Source organism: Musca autumnalis, unplaced genomic scaffold (assembly GCF_047663935.1).
Source record: "Musca autumnalis isolate F117 unplaced genomic scaffold, ASM4766393v1 scaffold_1, whole genome shotgun sequence".
In the NCBI taxonomy this organism is placed as follows: domain Eukaryota; kingdom Metazoa; phylum Arthropoda; class Insecta; order Diptera; family Muscidae; genus Musca; species Musca autumnalis.
In genome coordinates, this window is record NW_027411644.1 from 204,316,265 (window position 1) to 204,336,550 (window position 20,286).

A 20,286-nucleotide genomic window follows, 5' to 3' on the forward strand; every position below is an offset into this window, starting at 1 on the left:
CCCTATAGTTGGAGCATACAGTCTTATATTCTTTCATGTGGACGGGACACAGGATGCTCAGGTTCCAATCTTCATTCTGGCTCCTGTACATCTCAATTTTTTTACACTACCGCTTTTCCATTTCTCTCTTTTTCTAGCGGAAAAGACGTTTCTCTTCCCTCCTTTTCTCCCGATATCTCTCTCGTGCTCTACTCGTTGCTACTGATAGTAAAGTAGCCCTATATGCCGCATTTTTCTCTTCGGTAGCAGCTAGACACTCCTATACCATGAATTCCTTTGTACAGGTCTCTGGTATCCAAGTATTGATCTTGCGGCTGATTGCATGGAGTGGACAATATTTTACCACTGTGTTGTTATGTTATCGGGACAAGGAGTGCTCTCATTAAGCAATTGGGCTAGTTGAGTGGAATATGCTGTGGCTATCTGTTGTGTTTGCAGCCTATCGTTGTCCAACTTCCGCGTTGTGTCTGTTCGTGCTTTATTTGCAACGTTTGACGGGTACGTACCTTTGCTGCAACAAGATAATGGTCCGAATCAATGTTTGCGCCTCGGAACGATCGTACATCCAACACGCACGATGAATGTCTTCCATCTATCACAACATGATCAATTTGATTACTTGTTCTTTGATCTGGAGACAGCCAGGTGCCCTTATGAATATCGAGATGATTAAATCTGGTAATGCTAATACCATGTTTTTTGCAGCTGCAAAGTCTATCATCGTGGTGCAATGGTATGCACACATAAGGTCGTGGTTTCGATTCCCCGGCCAGGCAACATCAAAACACTTTTCAACGTTGGCAAAGTACCCCTCAGTAATGTTGGCGACATTTCCTTAGTATTTCAGCCATGTAAAACTTCTCTACAAAAGTGGTGTCTTAGACACGCCGTTCGGACTCGGCGATAAAATGTAGGTCCCATATCATTGAGCTAATATGAATCGGGGTGCACTCATTGATATGAGAGAAGTCTCCCTTGTCCCTTATGGGATGTTTGTGGAACAATTATATATATATAAAGTCTATCAGCCTCATACCATTGCTGATGTTGATGAATTTAGCTTTTTTCGAATTGCAGCAAGTCTTTCATTCACTGGGGTGAAGCTGGATACCAGATGTTTTAGTCTCCGACTAACTACAAATCCGCAACTCATGCTTTACGTCATGGCAGCTATAATATAGTGCGTCACCCTTAGGTGTTGTTGTGACGCCTTTCCCAATCCATCGTATTTCCTGTATGGCAGTAATATCGGTCTTGTACTTTTCGAGTACGTCTGCCAATGCGAAGACTGCACCTTCTCTATAAACAGTGTGAACATTCCAGGTGCAGATTCGCAGATCATGGCCCTTAAAACGTTTGCGGGGTTCGTCAACTTTAGATAGGTTCGTTTTTCTTTTTTTTCTTTCTAATAATACAATAATAATAATGAATTTATGCTAAGAATACCATTTAAACGGAATCCGTGATATGTGATTTCATGTAATGTAATTGTATATTTTTGTATTGCCAGCAATTGATGCTTTAGCACAGCAATTAAAATTATTTTATATATTAACATAACCAAACTCAAAACGTGCTTAATGTTTTCTTTGTGTATTTATTTTAACAACCCATACAACAAATCTTGAGAATTACACAATATCTTAAAAAATGAATTTTGTATAACATGACATTCACATAATTTGTCTTGTTCCCAAATTTATTATTACTGTTTTTTTGTTTTGCTTAATATTCTTGACCACACTGATGAAACTGCCTCTTAACCCAAACTTTTGATAAATTCTTTAATTTTATTACTGGACATTGTTCGACAATCTTTGCATGTATAATAATTATACACCGAAGGCTCTTACAGCAGCAAAATAGCAGTGAGTTGTCAAATTAAACCACTTGTATCCATTTAACTCAACCCCAACCGAAGCCACAAACAGTGTGCGAACGTTTCGAGTATGTGATGTTTTTATTTAATTCGAAGTCTTGGTAAAAATGTAAATGTTTACATATTCTTACAATTTATTTGAAAACAAACAGCCAAAGGACAAACGAACGAATGAACGTACGAAATGTTCTGTCACTTCTCTTCTGTTGTTGTCTTTTTTTTTGTCAACCCCTTACACTTAATTAAAAATCTGGAGAGTTTATTCATGTAAAATGTCCCCTATAATAGGATAGACTACATTAGTTGGTTGATCTGTATACATATATATGTATGTGTTATGTGTCCCTGTGTGTGTGCGTGTTTGTTTTACTGTATATTTATGTGAGTTCATGTTTGAGTAGAACACATTACATCATGTAATATGTAAATGTATTTTTCACATTCATTTTTTTTTCGTTTCGTTTGTTTCGTTTTGGTAACTACCCAAATGGTTGTGTGTGTTGTGTCATTACTTTTAATTAAACCGATGACATTTGTAAAGAATGGAATGCCCTCAACGAGAAATGTTTTAATTTGTATGTGCCACAGTTACTTTCAATACCACATAGCTTTAGAGTCTAATTTGGCCATGTATGAAAATACCATACATATGAAGGTATCTTTTATATGTATTGCATATGTAAATACCTTTGCAAGCCTGAAAACATAATAATGTAAAAGCATTGTTAGTATCCACTACCATAACAGTGAGGACAATATTTCTAACTAGTTTTTATTGCCATGAAAATAACACCCAATTTTCTTTTTTTCCAAATTAAAATTTGAATACTAAATGTGAAAGACAAAAGTTAAATTATACTTGGAATTTAGAACATCGTTTAACAACAAAACATTTTTGATCGGACACAACTCATTACACAAAGTCGTCATAAATTCTCATGAAGCACGACAAGGCATAACTTCTTGAATTATCTGTAATTTGAAGGTGAAAAGAAAGCAAGTAAAAAAGTGTCGGTCGGCTTGCAGACAGATATATGCCCTAAGCCAATGTGAAGTGAAACTTTCACCTACGGACAGATCGAATGTATTTAAGTTCTCTTCAGAATTTTGTGGCCCCTTTTGGACATTTGAACTTGCCGACAAAAATGTGGATTCGGAATTAACTGCACTAAGCCACAAATGTTGAACCTTTGTGGGAGGACCGATATGGGCCATTTTAGAAGATAAACTAAATTTTGACAAAATATTAGGAGATCCAAAGTTTGGACCAAATTGGTTGCCCCATTCAAGTGATATCGTCCTAGCATTTAAGTGACATTTTTTAAATATTGGGGAGAAGTACCGGAAGTTGTTTATCGGTATTGCCCCATGAAACTAAGTTTGGATATAATATTACGAAGACCAAATGTTGGACCAAATCGGTTAAACAGTTCGAGAGCTATCGTGCTCTCCGACAGTCACATATGGTGACATAGGGATTTTTTACACCTTTCGGCCTGTTTTCCTAAGAAATAGGGACTTGCCCCTGAAAAACTTCTACCGTCGTAATGGAGGTAGCGAATGCAAATCGCTTCAACAAATATCAAAGTGATTCGAGAGCAGGTCTTAAAGTGAACTTATCCGAAATTGTGTGTGTGAGGTACCAGATAGTCCATATTCGAACCTGATCTATATCTTGTAGATATATTATGATGTGCAAAGTATGGACCACATCGCACAGTGTCACGACCGTGGCCAAAAATGGTAAAAACTAAATACTTCGTTGAACAAATTTATTGATGCGGAGTGATAGAAAACATATTAATTAAGAAGAATCTGAATTTTGGTACTGATACGTGAAGTAGTTTTTGCTATATAAGGATTTAAATCCGACAATTTTAGGTAATACGTATTTTTGTGTTTTTTTTTCTAAAATTAATAAATTATATTATGCGTTAATATTTAAAATTTAAAAGAAACGGTCGCTGCAAATATTGTTCCTAAGTTCTCTTAGGATGTAATAAACTTGGCTACACTTTTGTTTGCATGTAAATATTAATCATATGGTGTTTACATTTACCCAAACATGTATTACTAAATTTATTAATTTTCTGAAGCAAATTTTAAATTGAGTGGAGTGGGAAAAAAATTGTATAAAAGTGTATATCGATATTTTTTGCTGTATGAGTAGTAAAAAGTGAGTACTTCAAGTATATAAAGGTCCCAGCTGCAGAGGTTTGCAGACGAATGTGTCAATTCTCTTTTTCAGCGACCACCTCACTGAGAGGATACCCCCTTTTTAACAAATCGTTTTACGGTGTTGGCTATAGCGCGAAAACGAATGAACCGATCATCATATATTTTTGTGGGCTTATTAAGTACCTAATAATCTTGCTTTAAAACGAGACAATTTTAAAAATATCAATTTTTAAAAAAAATTGTTAACAGCGAAAATCAAAATTCGATTTTTTACAAAAAATTTACCGTTTTTTGACCACTAATCGGTCAAAAAAAAATTTTTAACGGAAAATTCTCATATTTAAAGACAAGAGTTTGATATATTCAATATGCTCACATGCACAATATGAAGACTAAACACCAAATTTCAGTCATATCGGGTGGATATTGGGGCCACAACACTCAAAATACCGAAAATGAGGAGGCACGGTTCTATGGGGGCTATAGGAAGACGAGGACCTATACCGAAATATTTCTGGTGGAAGGTTATAAGTCCCCCAACGGAGACTTAGTACCAATTTTCAGCCATTTCGGTGTGATAATCAGGCTAAAACCTCCAAAATACCGAAAATCGGGAGGTACCGTCCTATGGGGGCTATATGAAGTCGTGGACCTATGCAGACAAATTTCAAGGTGAAGGTATAATGCCCCCTACGAAGACTAAATACCAAATTTCAGCAATTTCGGTGTAATAATAAGGCTATAATCTTCAAAATACCGATTATCGGGAGGTACCGTTGTATGGGAGCTATATCAAAACGTGGACCTAAGCCCACAATTCTCTGTTGGATTGTTTGATACCTCTGCCGAAAACTAACCACAAAATTTGAATACTTTCGGTTGGTCATTGTGTCTAAAACATTCAAAATACCGAAAATCGGGAGGTACGGTTCTATGGGGACTATATCAAAACGTGGACCGACCAACCCAATTTTTTGTCCTGAAGATTGTAATTCAATAATAGGTACGTGTACCAAAATTGATGCACCTACGACAACTCCTTCTATTTTTGGCCACAGTTAATATGAACTCGCGACATTGTGCATCGGTTACTCCCTTCAAGAGTTATCGTGCGCACAAATTTTCCGAACATTTTCGAACTTTTGTGAGGGAGGTACCGGAAGGAAGGAATATAGCATTAAATTTGGAACAAGAACTTTTCTTAAAAATCGTTATTTATTTTAAAAGAAATGTATAAGAAGTATAAGGACAATTCACAGGGTATTTACTATCCCCTGAAGTGTTGTCTATTCATCCTTATTTTGTTGATCCAATTGATTTTTTACATTCTTGCAAACAAAAGTAAGGTTCTATGACAATCGAATTAAGATTGTACCTTTAACCTCTTTCGTCAGAAGTCTTACTGGTTTTCTCACAAAGGTCTATTCGTATTCTCATCTTGTTTTTTATGGGAAGTCATCCTTCTATTAGAGACATTGTGTCCTCTTACTGAATACCCTGTGACACAAAATGGAAGTTAAGATCTGGGGGAGGAAAATTCCTTTTGGGAATGAAATCCCCAATTGAGAAACCCAAAGAATGCCATAGATGAAATTTCTGAGTCATGACATAATGATTTTTTTGATTGACCCTCATCAATCATTGAGAAAATAGTTTTATATCTCCGTTTGGAGATATTGTTTCATCATTTGTAGATGACATATTTTCAGTTAAATGAAATGAGGAACCTTTCTGTCAAATATGCTGTCCTTCTAGCTCAGTTTCTTCCATGTCCTTTTTATTCTTGAACTCAAAAAGTAAAAGAAAATTAAGTTTTCTACAAAAATGTTCCACCGAAAATTATATGTAGGTTTCCTATATCCAAGAAATTGATATTGTCACGTTTTTATTGTCCGTTATCAGTTTTACCCATTACTTTTTCAAAAAAAAAAACGTATGTTTATGTATTTCGGTAAATTTCGCATAATCTATTAACTATATATGAAATACGGATGGTTAAGCTTCTGAATTAGGCATCATAAATTCGTTGGTTAACGACAGATTCATCCCGCTATAACTCAGAAGTCTGACAAATGGCGAATCATTCTTCTAGGGTTCATTCTCAATGAGGGCTTTAGATGTAAACATTCAAATAACCGGATCTGTCAGCCAGGAACAGATATAATTCATGTGTATCCGAGTTTTCTACACAATCAACTGCATATACTCACGAAATCTCATCGTTTCCTAATTTTTCAGTTCCAGAAAACATCCATCAGCCTTCGTGCTGAGTGGTGTACACAATATATCTCAAATATTTCAATAAAATTATCCACATCACACCAAAGTTCAAAATGTTTAAGGGGTGATCCCTACTTATAAATTTCAGAAAAGAGTAGATGGTATAAGTAGCATAGAATGTGTGGTCAAATTTGTAAGTCGATCGGAACAATATTGCCTCAGTAGGAGCGTTGGATGGGAACAATTAATTTTATTTTGTATGCAGCATATAAACCGTATTTTTCTCGAAATCGGCTGAGCTTTACAACTAGGGGTCTCCTTTTAAGGCTAAGCACACTAAAATGTTGGTTTACATCCAGTTTGAAACTTGCATGTAGTCCTTACGATTTGTATCGCCCCATCATTTTCACATATGTTGAAGGCTTAAAGATTTTCTCACGCGGAAGAATTCCGTCCAGAATATACTCGTGCAAAATAAGGAAAACCGACAATAACTTCTAACTTTGCTATTTTTCAATGTAAGATTCGGCAGAAACAGTATTGATGTGTTCGAATGTATTCCAACGAATGTCCTTTCTAATGAATATGTAAGCAAAAACTAACACATTAGCCTATAGAAGCATTTTATTCATTTTTAGTGGTATAGGAATTCACTCTCGAAGTCGATCCGGAATCGGAGTCGTGAAAAAAAACTCGTATGGATTCGGAGTCGAGCCAAAAATACCTTGGTTTTATCCGGTCCGCCTCATAATGGATTTACGCGGCTTATTTCTCCATAGGTGTAATTTGACACTTAGATCGCCATATCTCGAGAATGCCAATTCCTGTACACAATTTTTAAATCTACAAATATTACTTTATACTATTTTTTTGTAAGTCTTACCGTTTTTAAGAAAAATCTAAATAACTGAATAAGACATCAAAAAAATGACTTTGACGCCGAATTACTTCTTTGGCACACTTGTATATATCCGCTAGTAAGTTGAACTAGATCGGTACCTTTAGAACCCTCACAGTGCAATCAATTGTAAACTATAACATGTACAAATTCGAAAGTTAGCTTCTTTTTCTATACACAGTTTTAAATGGAGATGTTTTTGACCACGGATACACCAAATTCATAAATTGGATCAGAAAATATATTTAAAGGATTCTTTAATCAGGCTATATCAAAACATGGACCTTGCGACCACTGCCGTTGTATAGAGGCTATACCAAAACATGAACCTATGTTGACAGTTTTTGGTGGCGAAATCTTGTGCCCACTGAGAACTTCAAATGACAAAATTAAAATATTTTTTTAATTTAGCGAAAGTCCTCAAAATACCGAAAATCGGGAGGCACCGTTATACAGGAGATATACCAAACCATGGTCCTATGTTGACAATTTTTGAAGGAGATATTTTGTGACCTCTGGGAATTTCAAATTACAGGTATTTCGAATAATATCGAATATCGGGGCTATAGCATGGACCTATGTTGAAAAATTTCGGTGAAATAGTTTTGTGACCACTGAGAGCGTCAGACGTCAATTTGCAAGTATTTCAATAAGGGTAGCTAATCTCCTCAAAATACCGAAAATCGGGAGGTACCGATATAACTTCGTTAATAATTTCTAAAGAAGTGAAGAAATGTTAAATGTTAAATTACACCAGGTTCGGTTAAACATTTTAGCTAAAATCTTTAAAATACCAAAAATCGGGAGGTTCCCGTTATATGAGACATATACCAAAACATAGGTCGTCTTCTTGACCAGCATATGGCAACAAGTAAAGAAGAAACAAGAGGAAACAAAAAGAAAGAAAGAAAGAAAGAAAGAAAGAAAGAAAGAAAGAACGAAAGCCGACTAATATTGCCGTGCCGACAGAGATTTACCCTCAGCCTGTGTGAATTGAAACTTAGGGTCTTTTCAGAATATTGTGGCCCTTTTTGGACATTTGAACTTACCGAAAAATGTGGATTAAAATTAAACAAAACGGAGGACGTACTTAAAGATATGGACCGACATAGTCCATTAGGGAAGTGGATCTTATTTTGGGAGTCATATCTTTTCGATAGATATCGCGCCAACTAGTCATTTCAGTGGGCCATCGTGTAAATTTTTAAAGCATGGGCCTGTCCACGGAAAACATAATATCGCTGTAAACAGGACCACAAGGAGGACCATAGATATACATTTCCAAAGGATCTTCGACCAGACCCAAAACTGCATTAGACACAAATTTAAAACTTTCTTGGGGGAAGAGAGGATGATATCGGCCCCATTTTAGAAGTTAAACCAAATTAGGACATAATATAGGAGATCCAAAGTTTGGTTGCCCCGTTCAAGAGATACCGTGCATACTATGTCAGTGAAATTTTTTTTAATATTTTTTACATTGTGGACCGGTTTTGTTCATCTTCGAACTGAAACCAAGAAATATGACGAACTCCGAAATCGGTTGATCAGTTCAAATGTTATCATGCTCTCCAGCTAATATATGTGGTGCCAATAGGGGTTTTTTACACCTTTCGGGCTATTTTTTTTTTTTCAAGAAGTATGGACTTACACCTTTCGGGCTATTTTTTTTTTCAAGAAGTATGGACTTGCCTCTCAAAAAACTTCTACCGTCGTACTGAGGAATGCAAGTTGCTTCAGCAAAAATCAAAGTGATTCGAAAGCAGGTCTCAAAGTGTGCAAATTTTTAGTTCGATTGGTCAATTGCAACTGTTTTTAAAATGAGTTACTAGATTTGAACTAAACAGAAACAAAGCAAGCTTAACAAGTAAGCAAAGGTTATATTCGGACGGGGCCGACCATGTGATACCCTACACCACTACCCCGGGAAATTAGCTTTCAGCAAATCAAAATTCTTTAAGGAACAAATAAACTTATTGTAAGATATAAGGATTCTGCTTAAAGCTTAAATAATAATATAATAATTGTTCCACAAACATCCCGGAGACTTCTCTCATATCAATGAGTGCACCCCGATTCATATTTCCTGATATGGGGACCTACAGTTTATCGATGGGTTCGAATGACGTGCCCTAAGCCACCACTTGTAGAGAAGTTTTACCTGACTGAAGGCAGTAAGCTGGCCGGGGAATCGATCAAAGGTGAAAAAGTGCCCCTTAGTAGTGTTGACGACATTTCTCTACAAGTGGTATCTCAATGCAAGCCGTTCGGACTTGACGGTAAGTTTTTGTATGTATAAATCCCAAAATTATACGCCAGGAGGAGGTTAGTGGGTGCCTTCACATTCACCAAAATTAATATTTAAAGAAAACTTTTACCGTAGCGACACCGAGTACATATTGGAAAAAGGTCGCGATGAAGACATGAAAAGTGGTATACCGGTATTTTTTTACGAAAGAATAGTCAAAGTAATGGGTTATTTTTACAGTGGGTAGGGTAACAAATTTTCTTAATAAAAAGTAAACAGTTTTAGTAACTACCCTTTTGTTGAACAGGTGCGATATGTATAAAAAATCCAGTTGGGCAATTAATACGCTTGAGCTCCACGTAATTTACAATAATGCTCAAACTGGGAATTTCTCTGTCATGATAGAGACAATTTATAGGAAGGGAGGAAAATGTGGTTCTCTACAGAAAACCCATTTTATGTTAGGCAGTAGTCCCGTTATCTACCAAACTCATAATTGCAATTTGTATCCGTGGAAAGGTCAGTCGTTCTTTTTTCATATGTAGGCTACTTTGGCGGTATATGCCCTCAAGGAATTAAAATATGGACCAACTATAAAATGTTTATGTTTTTCATATAAAAGTAATGGTCCATTTCACTCGCTAAATAATATCAGAACATCATCCAAAATTGTAGGCATCTTCCTCGACCTATATATAAGGGTGTAACTCTGTTATCTTATCATGTACACCAACACAATTGGCATCAATAGAAAGGTCGAAAGTTTCTTTTCCAAGTACAGCTTACTTACCCGGAATATGTCTTCCAAGAATAAAGATATAAGCTGTATATTAAAAATTTTCACACTTTTCACGCAAAAGTTGTGGTCCAAATTGCAAGCTTCTTTTTTGTCCTAAACTCTGAACTTATTTAAAATTTCGCGTTGATTGGACTATGTTGCGACCTGGAGAGCCGTTACAAAATTGAATAAATATTATGTTTTTGGTCCATTTCACCCGCTAAATATTTCGCGATCATCACCAATAAGAATAGGGATCTATTCTGGTCTGAACCCGACCTTCATACAAAATTTCGTGAGGATCGGTCCAAAATTTCCGCCTGGGGTTTGATAACAATTTATAATGGACAGACGGACGGACACACATCTCAAAATCGCTTTATCTCGTCGAGATATGAGATTGGTATACCACATTGGGGGTCTCCGCCGAATTTTTACCAAAACAAACTTAAGATACCCTTTCCACATTGTGGTTTGTATAATATCGGGAACATCCATAGTTACCGGCTATTTGAAATGTCAAAGAAAGAAAATAAACAGACTCATACGATTTTTTTTACTAGTATATTGAAATTTCTATACAAGTCGTGGGATTCTCTAACTCATTTTTTGGTCACCGACAGAAATCGGTAAAATTAAAATGCTTATAATTTCGGTTATTAATAAAATTTGTCGGTAAGATAGCGACCAAAATAAAGTTGTCGCTCAGTACTACCGATAGCAACAGTGATGTCAACATTTATTGGTACTTTTCATTCATAATTTTGCATTTTAAATTTACCGATTTTTTAGGTAACCAAAAAGTGCGTTAGAGAATCCCACTTCTAGTCTCTATTCGTTTCGTTGTTCAATTTGAAATCCCAATAAAAATTAAGCTATTAATTCCAACGCTGAAGGGCAAATCATTCGAAAAATGCAAATAGTTAATTCAGTAATGACTGTATAACTGAGTAAACAGTGGCTACCCAGAAAGTCGAGATTTGGACCCAAAACGTTGAAAAATTTATTTTTTCTTATTTATACATCATTTGCTATTGCTAAGAAAGAAGAGTCTACAATGTAAAAAATTCTAGTGTCCGGAATGGTCACTGAAAAAGAGAAATAACATGTTCGTCTGCAGCTGGCACCTTTATATATTTGAAGCACTCACTTTTCACAACTCAAACATCAAATAATATCGATATACACTTTTATACAATTTTTTCCCACTCCACCAATTTTCAAATTTGGTTCACAAAATCGATGTACTAAGTACTACAGACTTGGATACCTGTAAGCACCAAATTATCACTATTTACTTTTAAACAAAAGTAAATCCACGTTTATTACATCCAAAGAAATTGTAAAAATTTATTTTAGAACATTAAATAAATTACTTTAAATATGAAAATATTGGACCATAATAAAAGTTATTAATTTTACTAAAATAAGGACAAGGCATACTTTTAACAATTATCGGGTTTGAACGTTCACGTGGACAAATCTACCTGACAAATCAATACCATAATTCAAATTCCTTCCAATTGAAATGTTTACTATCAATTTTCATCAATAAATTTGTATTCAGAAGTAATTAGTTTTCACCTTTTTGGCAACGGTCGTGACACTGTGCGACGCAGCCAGGGACAAAGTGGGGTCTAAAAATTAATTTGTGTATTTTATTTCAGATGTATAATTGTGGTAAGACATTTTCTTAATTTTCTCAAATCCACTATCAAAACTTAATTTACTTTGATTATTCATTAAGTGAAATATAAATATTATTGTTGTCATTGTTGGATTTGCAACCACCATTGCCAAACCCAACCGAATCCATTCCATACTGAATAAGTACTCAATTTATTGTATCAATTTTTAGAATAAACATTTGTTCATATCTTAACAAATATTAAAGGTAAACAAATGATGAGTAAATGCTATGGTCGATGTATCAGCACACACAGTTATTATGAGAAGATGACAAAAACACACACATACGAATTGTCGCACAAATCCGTTGGTGACACCATAAAGAAATAGAAATGTGAATGTCTGTATTTTAATACAATATATGTATGTATGTTTCAAACAAAAGATTCGATTCATTTCATTCATCCATACCCCGAATAATACAAACGCACACATGCATTTTCGGCATATCAACATATCCGCCAAAGCAAAGCCTTTTGATTGTATGCATTCCTATGTCGTAAAATTGTATTTGTTTGGTATTTATATGTACGTATGTATGTATGTATGTATGTATGTATTTGAATATAAAGCTGAGTAAAATGTTTGCATATCCGTCGTATTCAATCACTTGTTATTATTTACACTCACACCACACAACAGCACCACAATATCGTACACTGTGCGATTAAAACAAAATGCGATCAAATAAATAAGTAAATATGTATTTATTAGATGAAACTGGAAGAAGCTTAAACGAATGTTCTCAGTGGTAAAAGGGTGGCTTAATTTGGGCTGATATCTGTTTTGTCACATGTGTGGTCAATGTTTACCACTTACGAGTGTTTATTTATATGGGTGTAAATGGATGATTCTGAAAACAGAATCAAAACCAATCAGAAACTCCCTGCGAGAATTAACTTTTGGATTTGCCATTTTAGTTGGTGACGTCAGGGTTTCTTGGAGCTTTTAGGCCAATATCTCAGGAAGTATGGACTTGCGCAAGAAAAAAATTGTACCGTCGTAAAAGTAGCCGCAAGTAAAACTTACAAAAAAATTTAAGAACAATCTGAGAGGAGCTCTTAAAGTTCACTTTATCCGAATTTTTTGTGGGGGTGTACCCGAAGGAGTGGACCAATATAGTCTATATTTGGACCAAATCGATTGCTCCCTTCGAGAGTTATCGTTCACACCATTTTACAGAAAAATTTTGAACTTTTGTGGGAGAGGTGCCCGAAGCAGTGGGTCGATATGGCCCATCTTCGAACTTAAACTAAGTTTGGACAAAATATTACGAGGGCCAAATTTTGGACTGAAACGGCAGATCCGTTCGAGGGTTATCTTCCGCTCCAACAACTACACACGGTGTCATAGGGGTATTTTTGCATCTTTCAGGCTATTTTTTCAGGAAGTATAGACTTGCCCCTAATGAAACTTGTACCGTCGTATAGGGGAGAGTTAATTTAAGCTGCTACAACAAAAATCAAAGTGATTCGCGAAACGGTCCTAAACTGAACTTTTCCAAAATTTTGTGTGAAAAGTACCCGAAAGATTGGTCCATATTGGAACCTCATCTAAGGCTGGTAGAAATTTCACGATATGCGAAGTATGGACCAAATCGGTTATTCCCTTCAAGAGTTATAGTGCGCGCAAATTTTCTGAACATTTTCGAACTTTTGTGGAGAAGGTACCGAAATGAGTGGACCGATATAACCTTCGAACTTAAACTAAGTTTGGTCAAAATATTACGGAAGCCAAATCTTGGACTGAATCGGTTGATCCGTTCGAGAGTTATCGTGCGCACCAGACAGTCAGCCGGCCAGACAGACAGACATTGCTAAATCAACTCCAAATTGTCTGAAACGGACTTCGTCCAAACATACTTGGAGTCTAAAACCATTATTTCGATAAGTGTATATAAATGCTGAGGGTATAGCAAACAGAATTTGTCTCTCAAAACATGCCAAAATTTATTTACCCACGTTACCCTATCGTGTGTATAAAGTTGTTGTTGATATTAACATTGAAATGAATCGCTCGCGTGAAATCATTTGTTAAGAAAGTATCGATACATGAGTGTAAACACTTATTGGGTGATAATAATACATGCAAACATTAAACGAAATACACAAACACACGCACATTTGTACCTTCAATTGACTGCCGTAGAACACACCTTATCTTACAAGACATCATCCACTAAATCAAACACATACTTACATTTAACACATTATAAAAGATATCATTATCGATAAGCTGTAATCATAAAGAAATTTCTGATTTGTTTGTTTGCACCTTGGCACAGAAGAAGGAACTCAGTGAAACAGATAAAGTTCACCATGAAGTGTATGCCTTTGAACTTTTATATCTTCGATGTAAGGCAATGATATTGCCCGTTACATTAAAAAGGATATCTTTCACATTTAAATGCAAAGTATGTGAGGATGTGTGAAAACTGTAAACCTTTTTTCCTAAAAGTTGTAATAGAAATCAAGGAGGAAAACGTAAAGCCGTGTTTTTTAATTTGTGTGCAAAGCATAAAGTAATTTCATAATTTGATTTGAGAAATATGAAGTAAAGAAATAAAACAGCATCAGACGACTTTTCCGTCACAGATAGGTAATTATAGGTAATTTTCACGCCTGAATTTATTCTAAAGCCTAAATGTTTTAACTTTTGAAGGGGACCGATATTGTCTATCATCAAATTTGAAGTACGTTTTGAAAAAACAATGTGCAGAGATTGGACAAAAAATGTCCGTAGGGTGTTTAGGTTAATTATCTCAGTTAGTATGGATTAAATAATGTTCCACAAACATCCCAGCAGAGACAAGGGAGACTTCTCTCTTATAAATGATTGCACACTGATTCATATAAGCTCAATGATATGGGACGTACTGTTTATCACCGAATCAACGACACCACTTGTGGAGAAGTTTTACTTACCCCCGATAAAATGTATACTGTCGTAAAATAAGACACGAGGACTACCTCTGTTAAAATGGTCAAAACAATCCTAGACATGGCCCTCCTAGTCTGCACATTTCCCAACAATTTTGAAATTTTGTGTGGGAAATATCCGAAGGTGTCGGCGAATATATGTATGTAGTTCATGATTGAAATCATGATTTAGGTACCAACAGGAACTTTATTTGGTCACCCTTGATTTTTTAAAGCTTTTGAACCATTAATTATATCAGCAGGCATGGACTTGACCACGAAAAATATTATATCGCTGTAAATAGGACCACAGGAAGTACATTCGGTAAAAATAGCAAACGATCCTCGAACAGCACTTAAACAAAATGGTAAACTTTTGTGAAAGAGCTACCCGCAGATATTTTCCAATATAGACCTTCTTGGAACTTCGTATACGTTTGGAAGGAATTTTACGATGTGTAAAGTTTATGGAAAACCGGATATTAAATTCGTAATTTTTAAGCTCTCCAGTCATCTGATTTGGTGTCGCCGGGGTAATTTAGAGCTTTTGGGACATTATCTCAAGAAGTATTTCCTTACCGCTGAAAAAATGCAGCGAGGTAAAAGGGGTCTCGAGGACAATATGCAATAATTACGTTTTGATAAGTGTTCCTAAATACGATTTGATAAGTGTTCCTAAGCTGCACTTGGGCCAACAACTTTGGAAAATGTGTGTGGGAGGTAATCGAAGGTGTATATCGATATATGTAGTCCGTACTCGAAGTCCATCTATGTCTTGAAGAAATTTTATAATATGCAAAGTTTGGACCAAATCGGCTTTTCCTTACTCGTGCGCATCATATCGCTCATTTACTCAAAGAGTGACACATTTCAAAAAATCAAGTTTCGAGAAAAACCCGTTTAAAGTTGCCGATTTGACATCCCAACTTAATAAGACTACTACACAAAAAATAAAATAGCTACTTGGACTATCTTTATATTTAAAGTGTTTTAGTGCTTCATAAACTCCGAGAACTTTTTTGTTGATTTATGCCAAACTCCTAGTAAATAAACTGTAACTCGTTGAGTTTTAGAGATATCGACATGAAAATTCGACACAATATAAAGTAGAAGTCGTAGAAAAAATAGAAGTTGCTAACTCAGAAAACGAATTTTTTGAATTATGTCACTCTTTGAGTAAATGAGCGATATTATAAAAAATTTTTGAACTTTTGTGGAGGAGGACCGATGCGGCCCATCTTCGAAGTTTGGACAATATATTGAGATAAACTGTATTGATTTCAATTATTTATAAAACAGTTCATATGCTCTATGCATAATTATTTCAAAATATTTCCCTCCAGACAATTTGGAGTCGATTTAGCAATTTCCGTCTGTCTGTCTGGCTGGTGCGTACGATAACTCTCGATCGGATCAACCGATTCGAACCAAATTTTGCACTTCGTAATATATTGCCCAAACTTAGTTTAAGTTCGAAGATGGGGCTTTCGGATGGTCTTGAATTTTTTTCCATACTTCCGGAGATAATAGGATAAATTCACCAAGAAACTCTAACCGAACAAAACAAAATGGAAAATCCGTAAAAAACTTTCGCAGGGAGTATCTGATTGGTCCAAACTTTGCATATTGTATTATTTCTCCCAGTCATGTATCAGGTTCGAATATGGACTATATCGGTCCACCCCTTCGCGTACCTCCCCCACAAAAGTTCAAAATTTTCCTGTAAAATGGTGTGAGGGATAACTCTCGAAGGGAATAATCGATTTGATCCAAACTTTGCACATCCAATTATTATTCTTTTATGGACAATCACGATCCAGTCTTTCAGGTACCTTCCTGAGATAATTGCTCAAAAGCTAACAAAGGCCCTGCCGGCAAAGGCTAGCAAGATACCACTCAAACATTTTCAAAAATTTCTTTCAAATTTAGATTAACGTAATTTAACAATTTGGGTTCTCTATGAATCAGAAGTATGGCAATTAAAATTTTGGTATACGTAAATGATTTGTTATAGCCCCCATTACGGTTCCTACAGAGGCTGAGTGTATATATGTATCTGTCAGCACAGCTGACTGATACTTTCTTACTTGTTTTTATAGACATTCTTCTAGAACAGACATTCATGTACTCATGACTCGACTCTGCATTCACAGTTTTAGTATGAGACCAACCCCCGCACAGTGGTCGACATCACTGATCCAGCGGCGCGAAGTTAATAACTTGCAAACAATAAGAGGTATGTTTCTGAACTTTTGCACAAACTCAGTATGTGTCCGTGGTTAATAATTTGACCAAATAATACAAACATGCAAACAAAAAGAGGTAAGTTTCTGAGGGTTTTCCGGTATGCTCTTTCTGAATTTCTAGTCGGCTTTCTCGTATCTGCTATAGTTTCCGAGATATCCATGCATCGACGCCAAAGCTTAAACTTTTTTCAGTTATGAAGTTAATATTTTTAAAACTTACAAGTTTAAAAACACATTACAACAATCGGAACTTAAATTTTCGCTTTAGAAGTATTTAATTTATAGAGGCAAAGATGGAATTTTTTTGCCCACGCTCCACGCAGTTGTGACGCAAAACATTAAAATGCGATTATCTCAAAACGGGCAAATGGCGTATGGAACTCTTAAGCATGACACCGACGATAGTTTTTATGTTAGAACATATTTTTTATGGTAACAGGGCTCTCGCAGCTGCGGAATGCTGGTTTATAATAAAGAGCTGTGTGCATGTGCATTGTTCCGATTTCGTTACGATGTCGGTACGATTGGTTTGCTGGGCTGTTATTCCCTACATTTTCATCGGTCTCATCGTCTCACCATCGCATTGACAATGTATCAACAAACCACAACACAACCCCTACCATTGAGACTGTATCAACAAACCACACCGACAAACCAAACAACTACAGTGCATTTGGTGAAACAAAAAACAAACTACAAATTTGTAATTTCTTTAATATAAAGGCAACATCTAATATCTCAACCTAGCGCTGATAGACTCAACATGTATGTATTTTTCTGCTATGCTTACAAGACGATAACAACTACACTGAAAATCTTTAGAAGAAACGGTGTTACAATATTACAAAAAAACATCAAAATTTTTCTCCGCTTTGTGGGTGGTGTGTGTTTTTTTAATCTTTCAGAAAAAAACTATTTTTTTTTGTTTTGCTTTATGAAAGGCGTTGTTATGTTTAGGACTGCTTGCAAACAAATATATGTTTGCTGCAAAATATGTTTGGGACATATGTTAGAGAGGCCATTTTTTTGTTCTGTGTGTATGTCATATAGCTGTACGGCAAGTCATCTTAAATATAAGCATAAACAACAACCAACAAAGATATAACGCTAATTCCAGATGGCTTTTAGGGTCTCCAGCAAAATATTCATCACGCCATATTGCGAAAGTTCGACCCACGGCGAATCTGTCCTTTGGGGTTCTGTATATACTCACCGAGGGCTTTCATCTCCAATAGGAATTATTAATTAATTATTATTTATTTATTTAGGTCCATCTTTTGGTATAACCCCCATATAACGGCTCTCCACCAAAAACTGTCAACATATATCCATGTTTTTGTGTAGCCCCCCTACATAAATTGTCAACATAAGTCCATGTTTTGGTAGAACACCCATATAACAGTAATTCCCGATTTTCGGTTTTTTGGATTTTTGGATTTTAGCAGGAAAGAAAAAATTTATTCCGTTTTAGTTCAGAATATTTAATGGTAGAGGTTATAAAAAGTTCAGCCCGGCCGAACTTAACGCTTTTTTACTTGTTCTATTTAATTTACACCCTTCCCTATTAATTAACAATAAACTTTGTTTAGTTTTATGAAACATTTATTTAACAATTAATGAAATATGAAGTTAGTTAATTTGCAAGAATTTTCTTAAAATCTGATGCAGCAAAGTTTCTTGCATTGCATAGTGAATAACTGAGAGTATATTTACAACAATAACAAAATAAGAACAAAATTTTAGTCAGCAGAGTGTCTGTAATCGATATGGGAATCTGAAATATTTCGCAATTTTATAGTTTGATTTTTTTTTACTTTCGCGCCGCTAGATCAATAATTTCAACCAGGGTATCCCGTCTAGAAATTCAGTCTTTCATTTATGGACTGATCAAATAGCGAAAAGATAACACTGTGCAACATTTTTAAGTAATTTTGTGCATTCAATTTGAGCTGAAGATTTTTTGACAGTACAGACCCAAACGACAATGGAAAAATATTCGCTGGAACAGAACATGCCATTATGGTAAAATGCCTCTATCACGTTGTTTTCAGAACACTTTTCAACGACGATTTAATAAATATGTCAATGATGTGGTGATATCCGAAATGCGAGAATAAAATGTTGGTGTGAACTGTGTTTGAAATAGGTGTTGTAAAAGATATGATGCAAAATACCGCAGAAACAACATGAAGTAAGCATTTTAGAGTTTCAGGATGTTCTGAAGAATTGCGGAGAACTTTATTTGAAAGATTTGTGTAAAGGGTTACTTGGTTCAATTTCCAATAGTTTAGCTGATACTGAAAAGTATTTCAGCAATTATGTAAAATTTTCTATATTTTATTGATTTTGAAGGTTTGTTCTCGTTGGATCCTGCACAATTTGACAAGACTCCTGTCGATGGGTACAAAGAACTGTTGAAACAAGTAACCGCCGGACCGAACTTTTATATCCTCCACCAAGAACTGTATTGAAGTTAATAGAAACAATTAGTATCATTTCGTTCATGAAAGCATTAAGCTCTTCCTCTTATGATGAGGAGCAGAACATTTTAGCTGATTATTATCTCTTTAAAAGAGTTGCAAAACATGGACCAATATTTAAAAATTTCGGAATAGAGTATGTTGGAGACAAATTTTTTAAAAGTACCAAAAAATGCAATGGACCTTTCTATGGCTATATGAAGACGTGAAGTAATACCGAAACATTTCAGGTGTAAAGCCCCAACGAAAATTAAATACCAAATTTCAGTTATTTCGGCGGAATATTGAGGGCACAATCTTCAAAATACAAAAAATCGGGAAGTACGCTTCCAAGGGGGCTATATTAAGGCGTATAGCTGTATCGATAAATTTCTTGTCGAACGTTTTGTAGCCTCAACGAAAACCAAATACCAAAATTTAGTCATATCGGTGGGATTTTGAAGCCCAAAATCTTCAAAATACCGAAAATCGGGAGATTCCGTTCTATGAGGGATATATTATGTCGTAGACCTATACCGATAATTATACCCTACACTACAATGTGGAAAGGGTATTATAAGTTTGTTTTGGCAAAAATTCGGGTAACACCGCGATCTTCATATCTCGACGAGATAAAGCGATTTTGAGATGTGTGCCCGTCCGTCCGTCTGTCGATTATAAATTGTAATCAAACACCAGGCCGCAATTATTGACCGACTGTCACGAAATTTTACATGGAGGTCGGGTTCAGACTAGAATAGACACCTATTGTT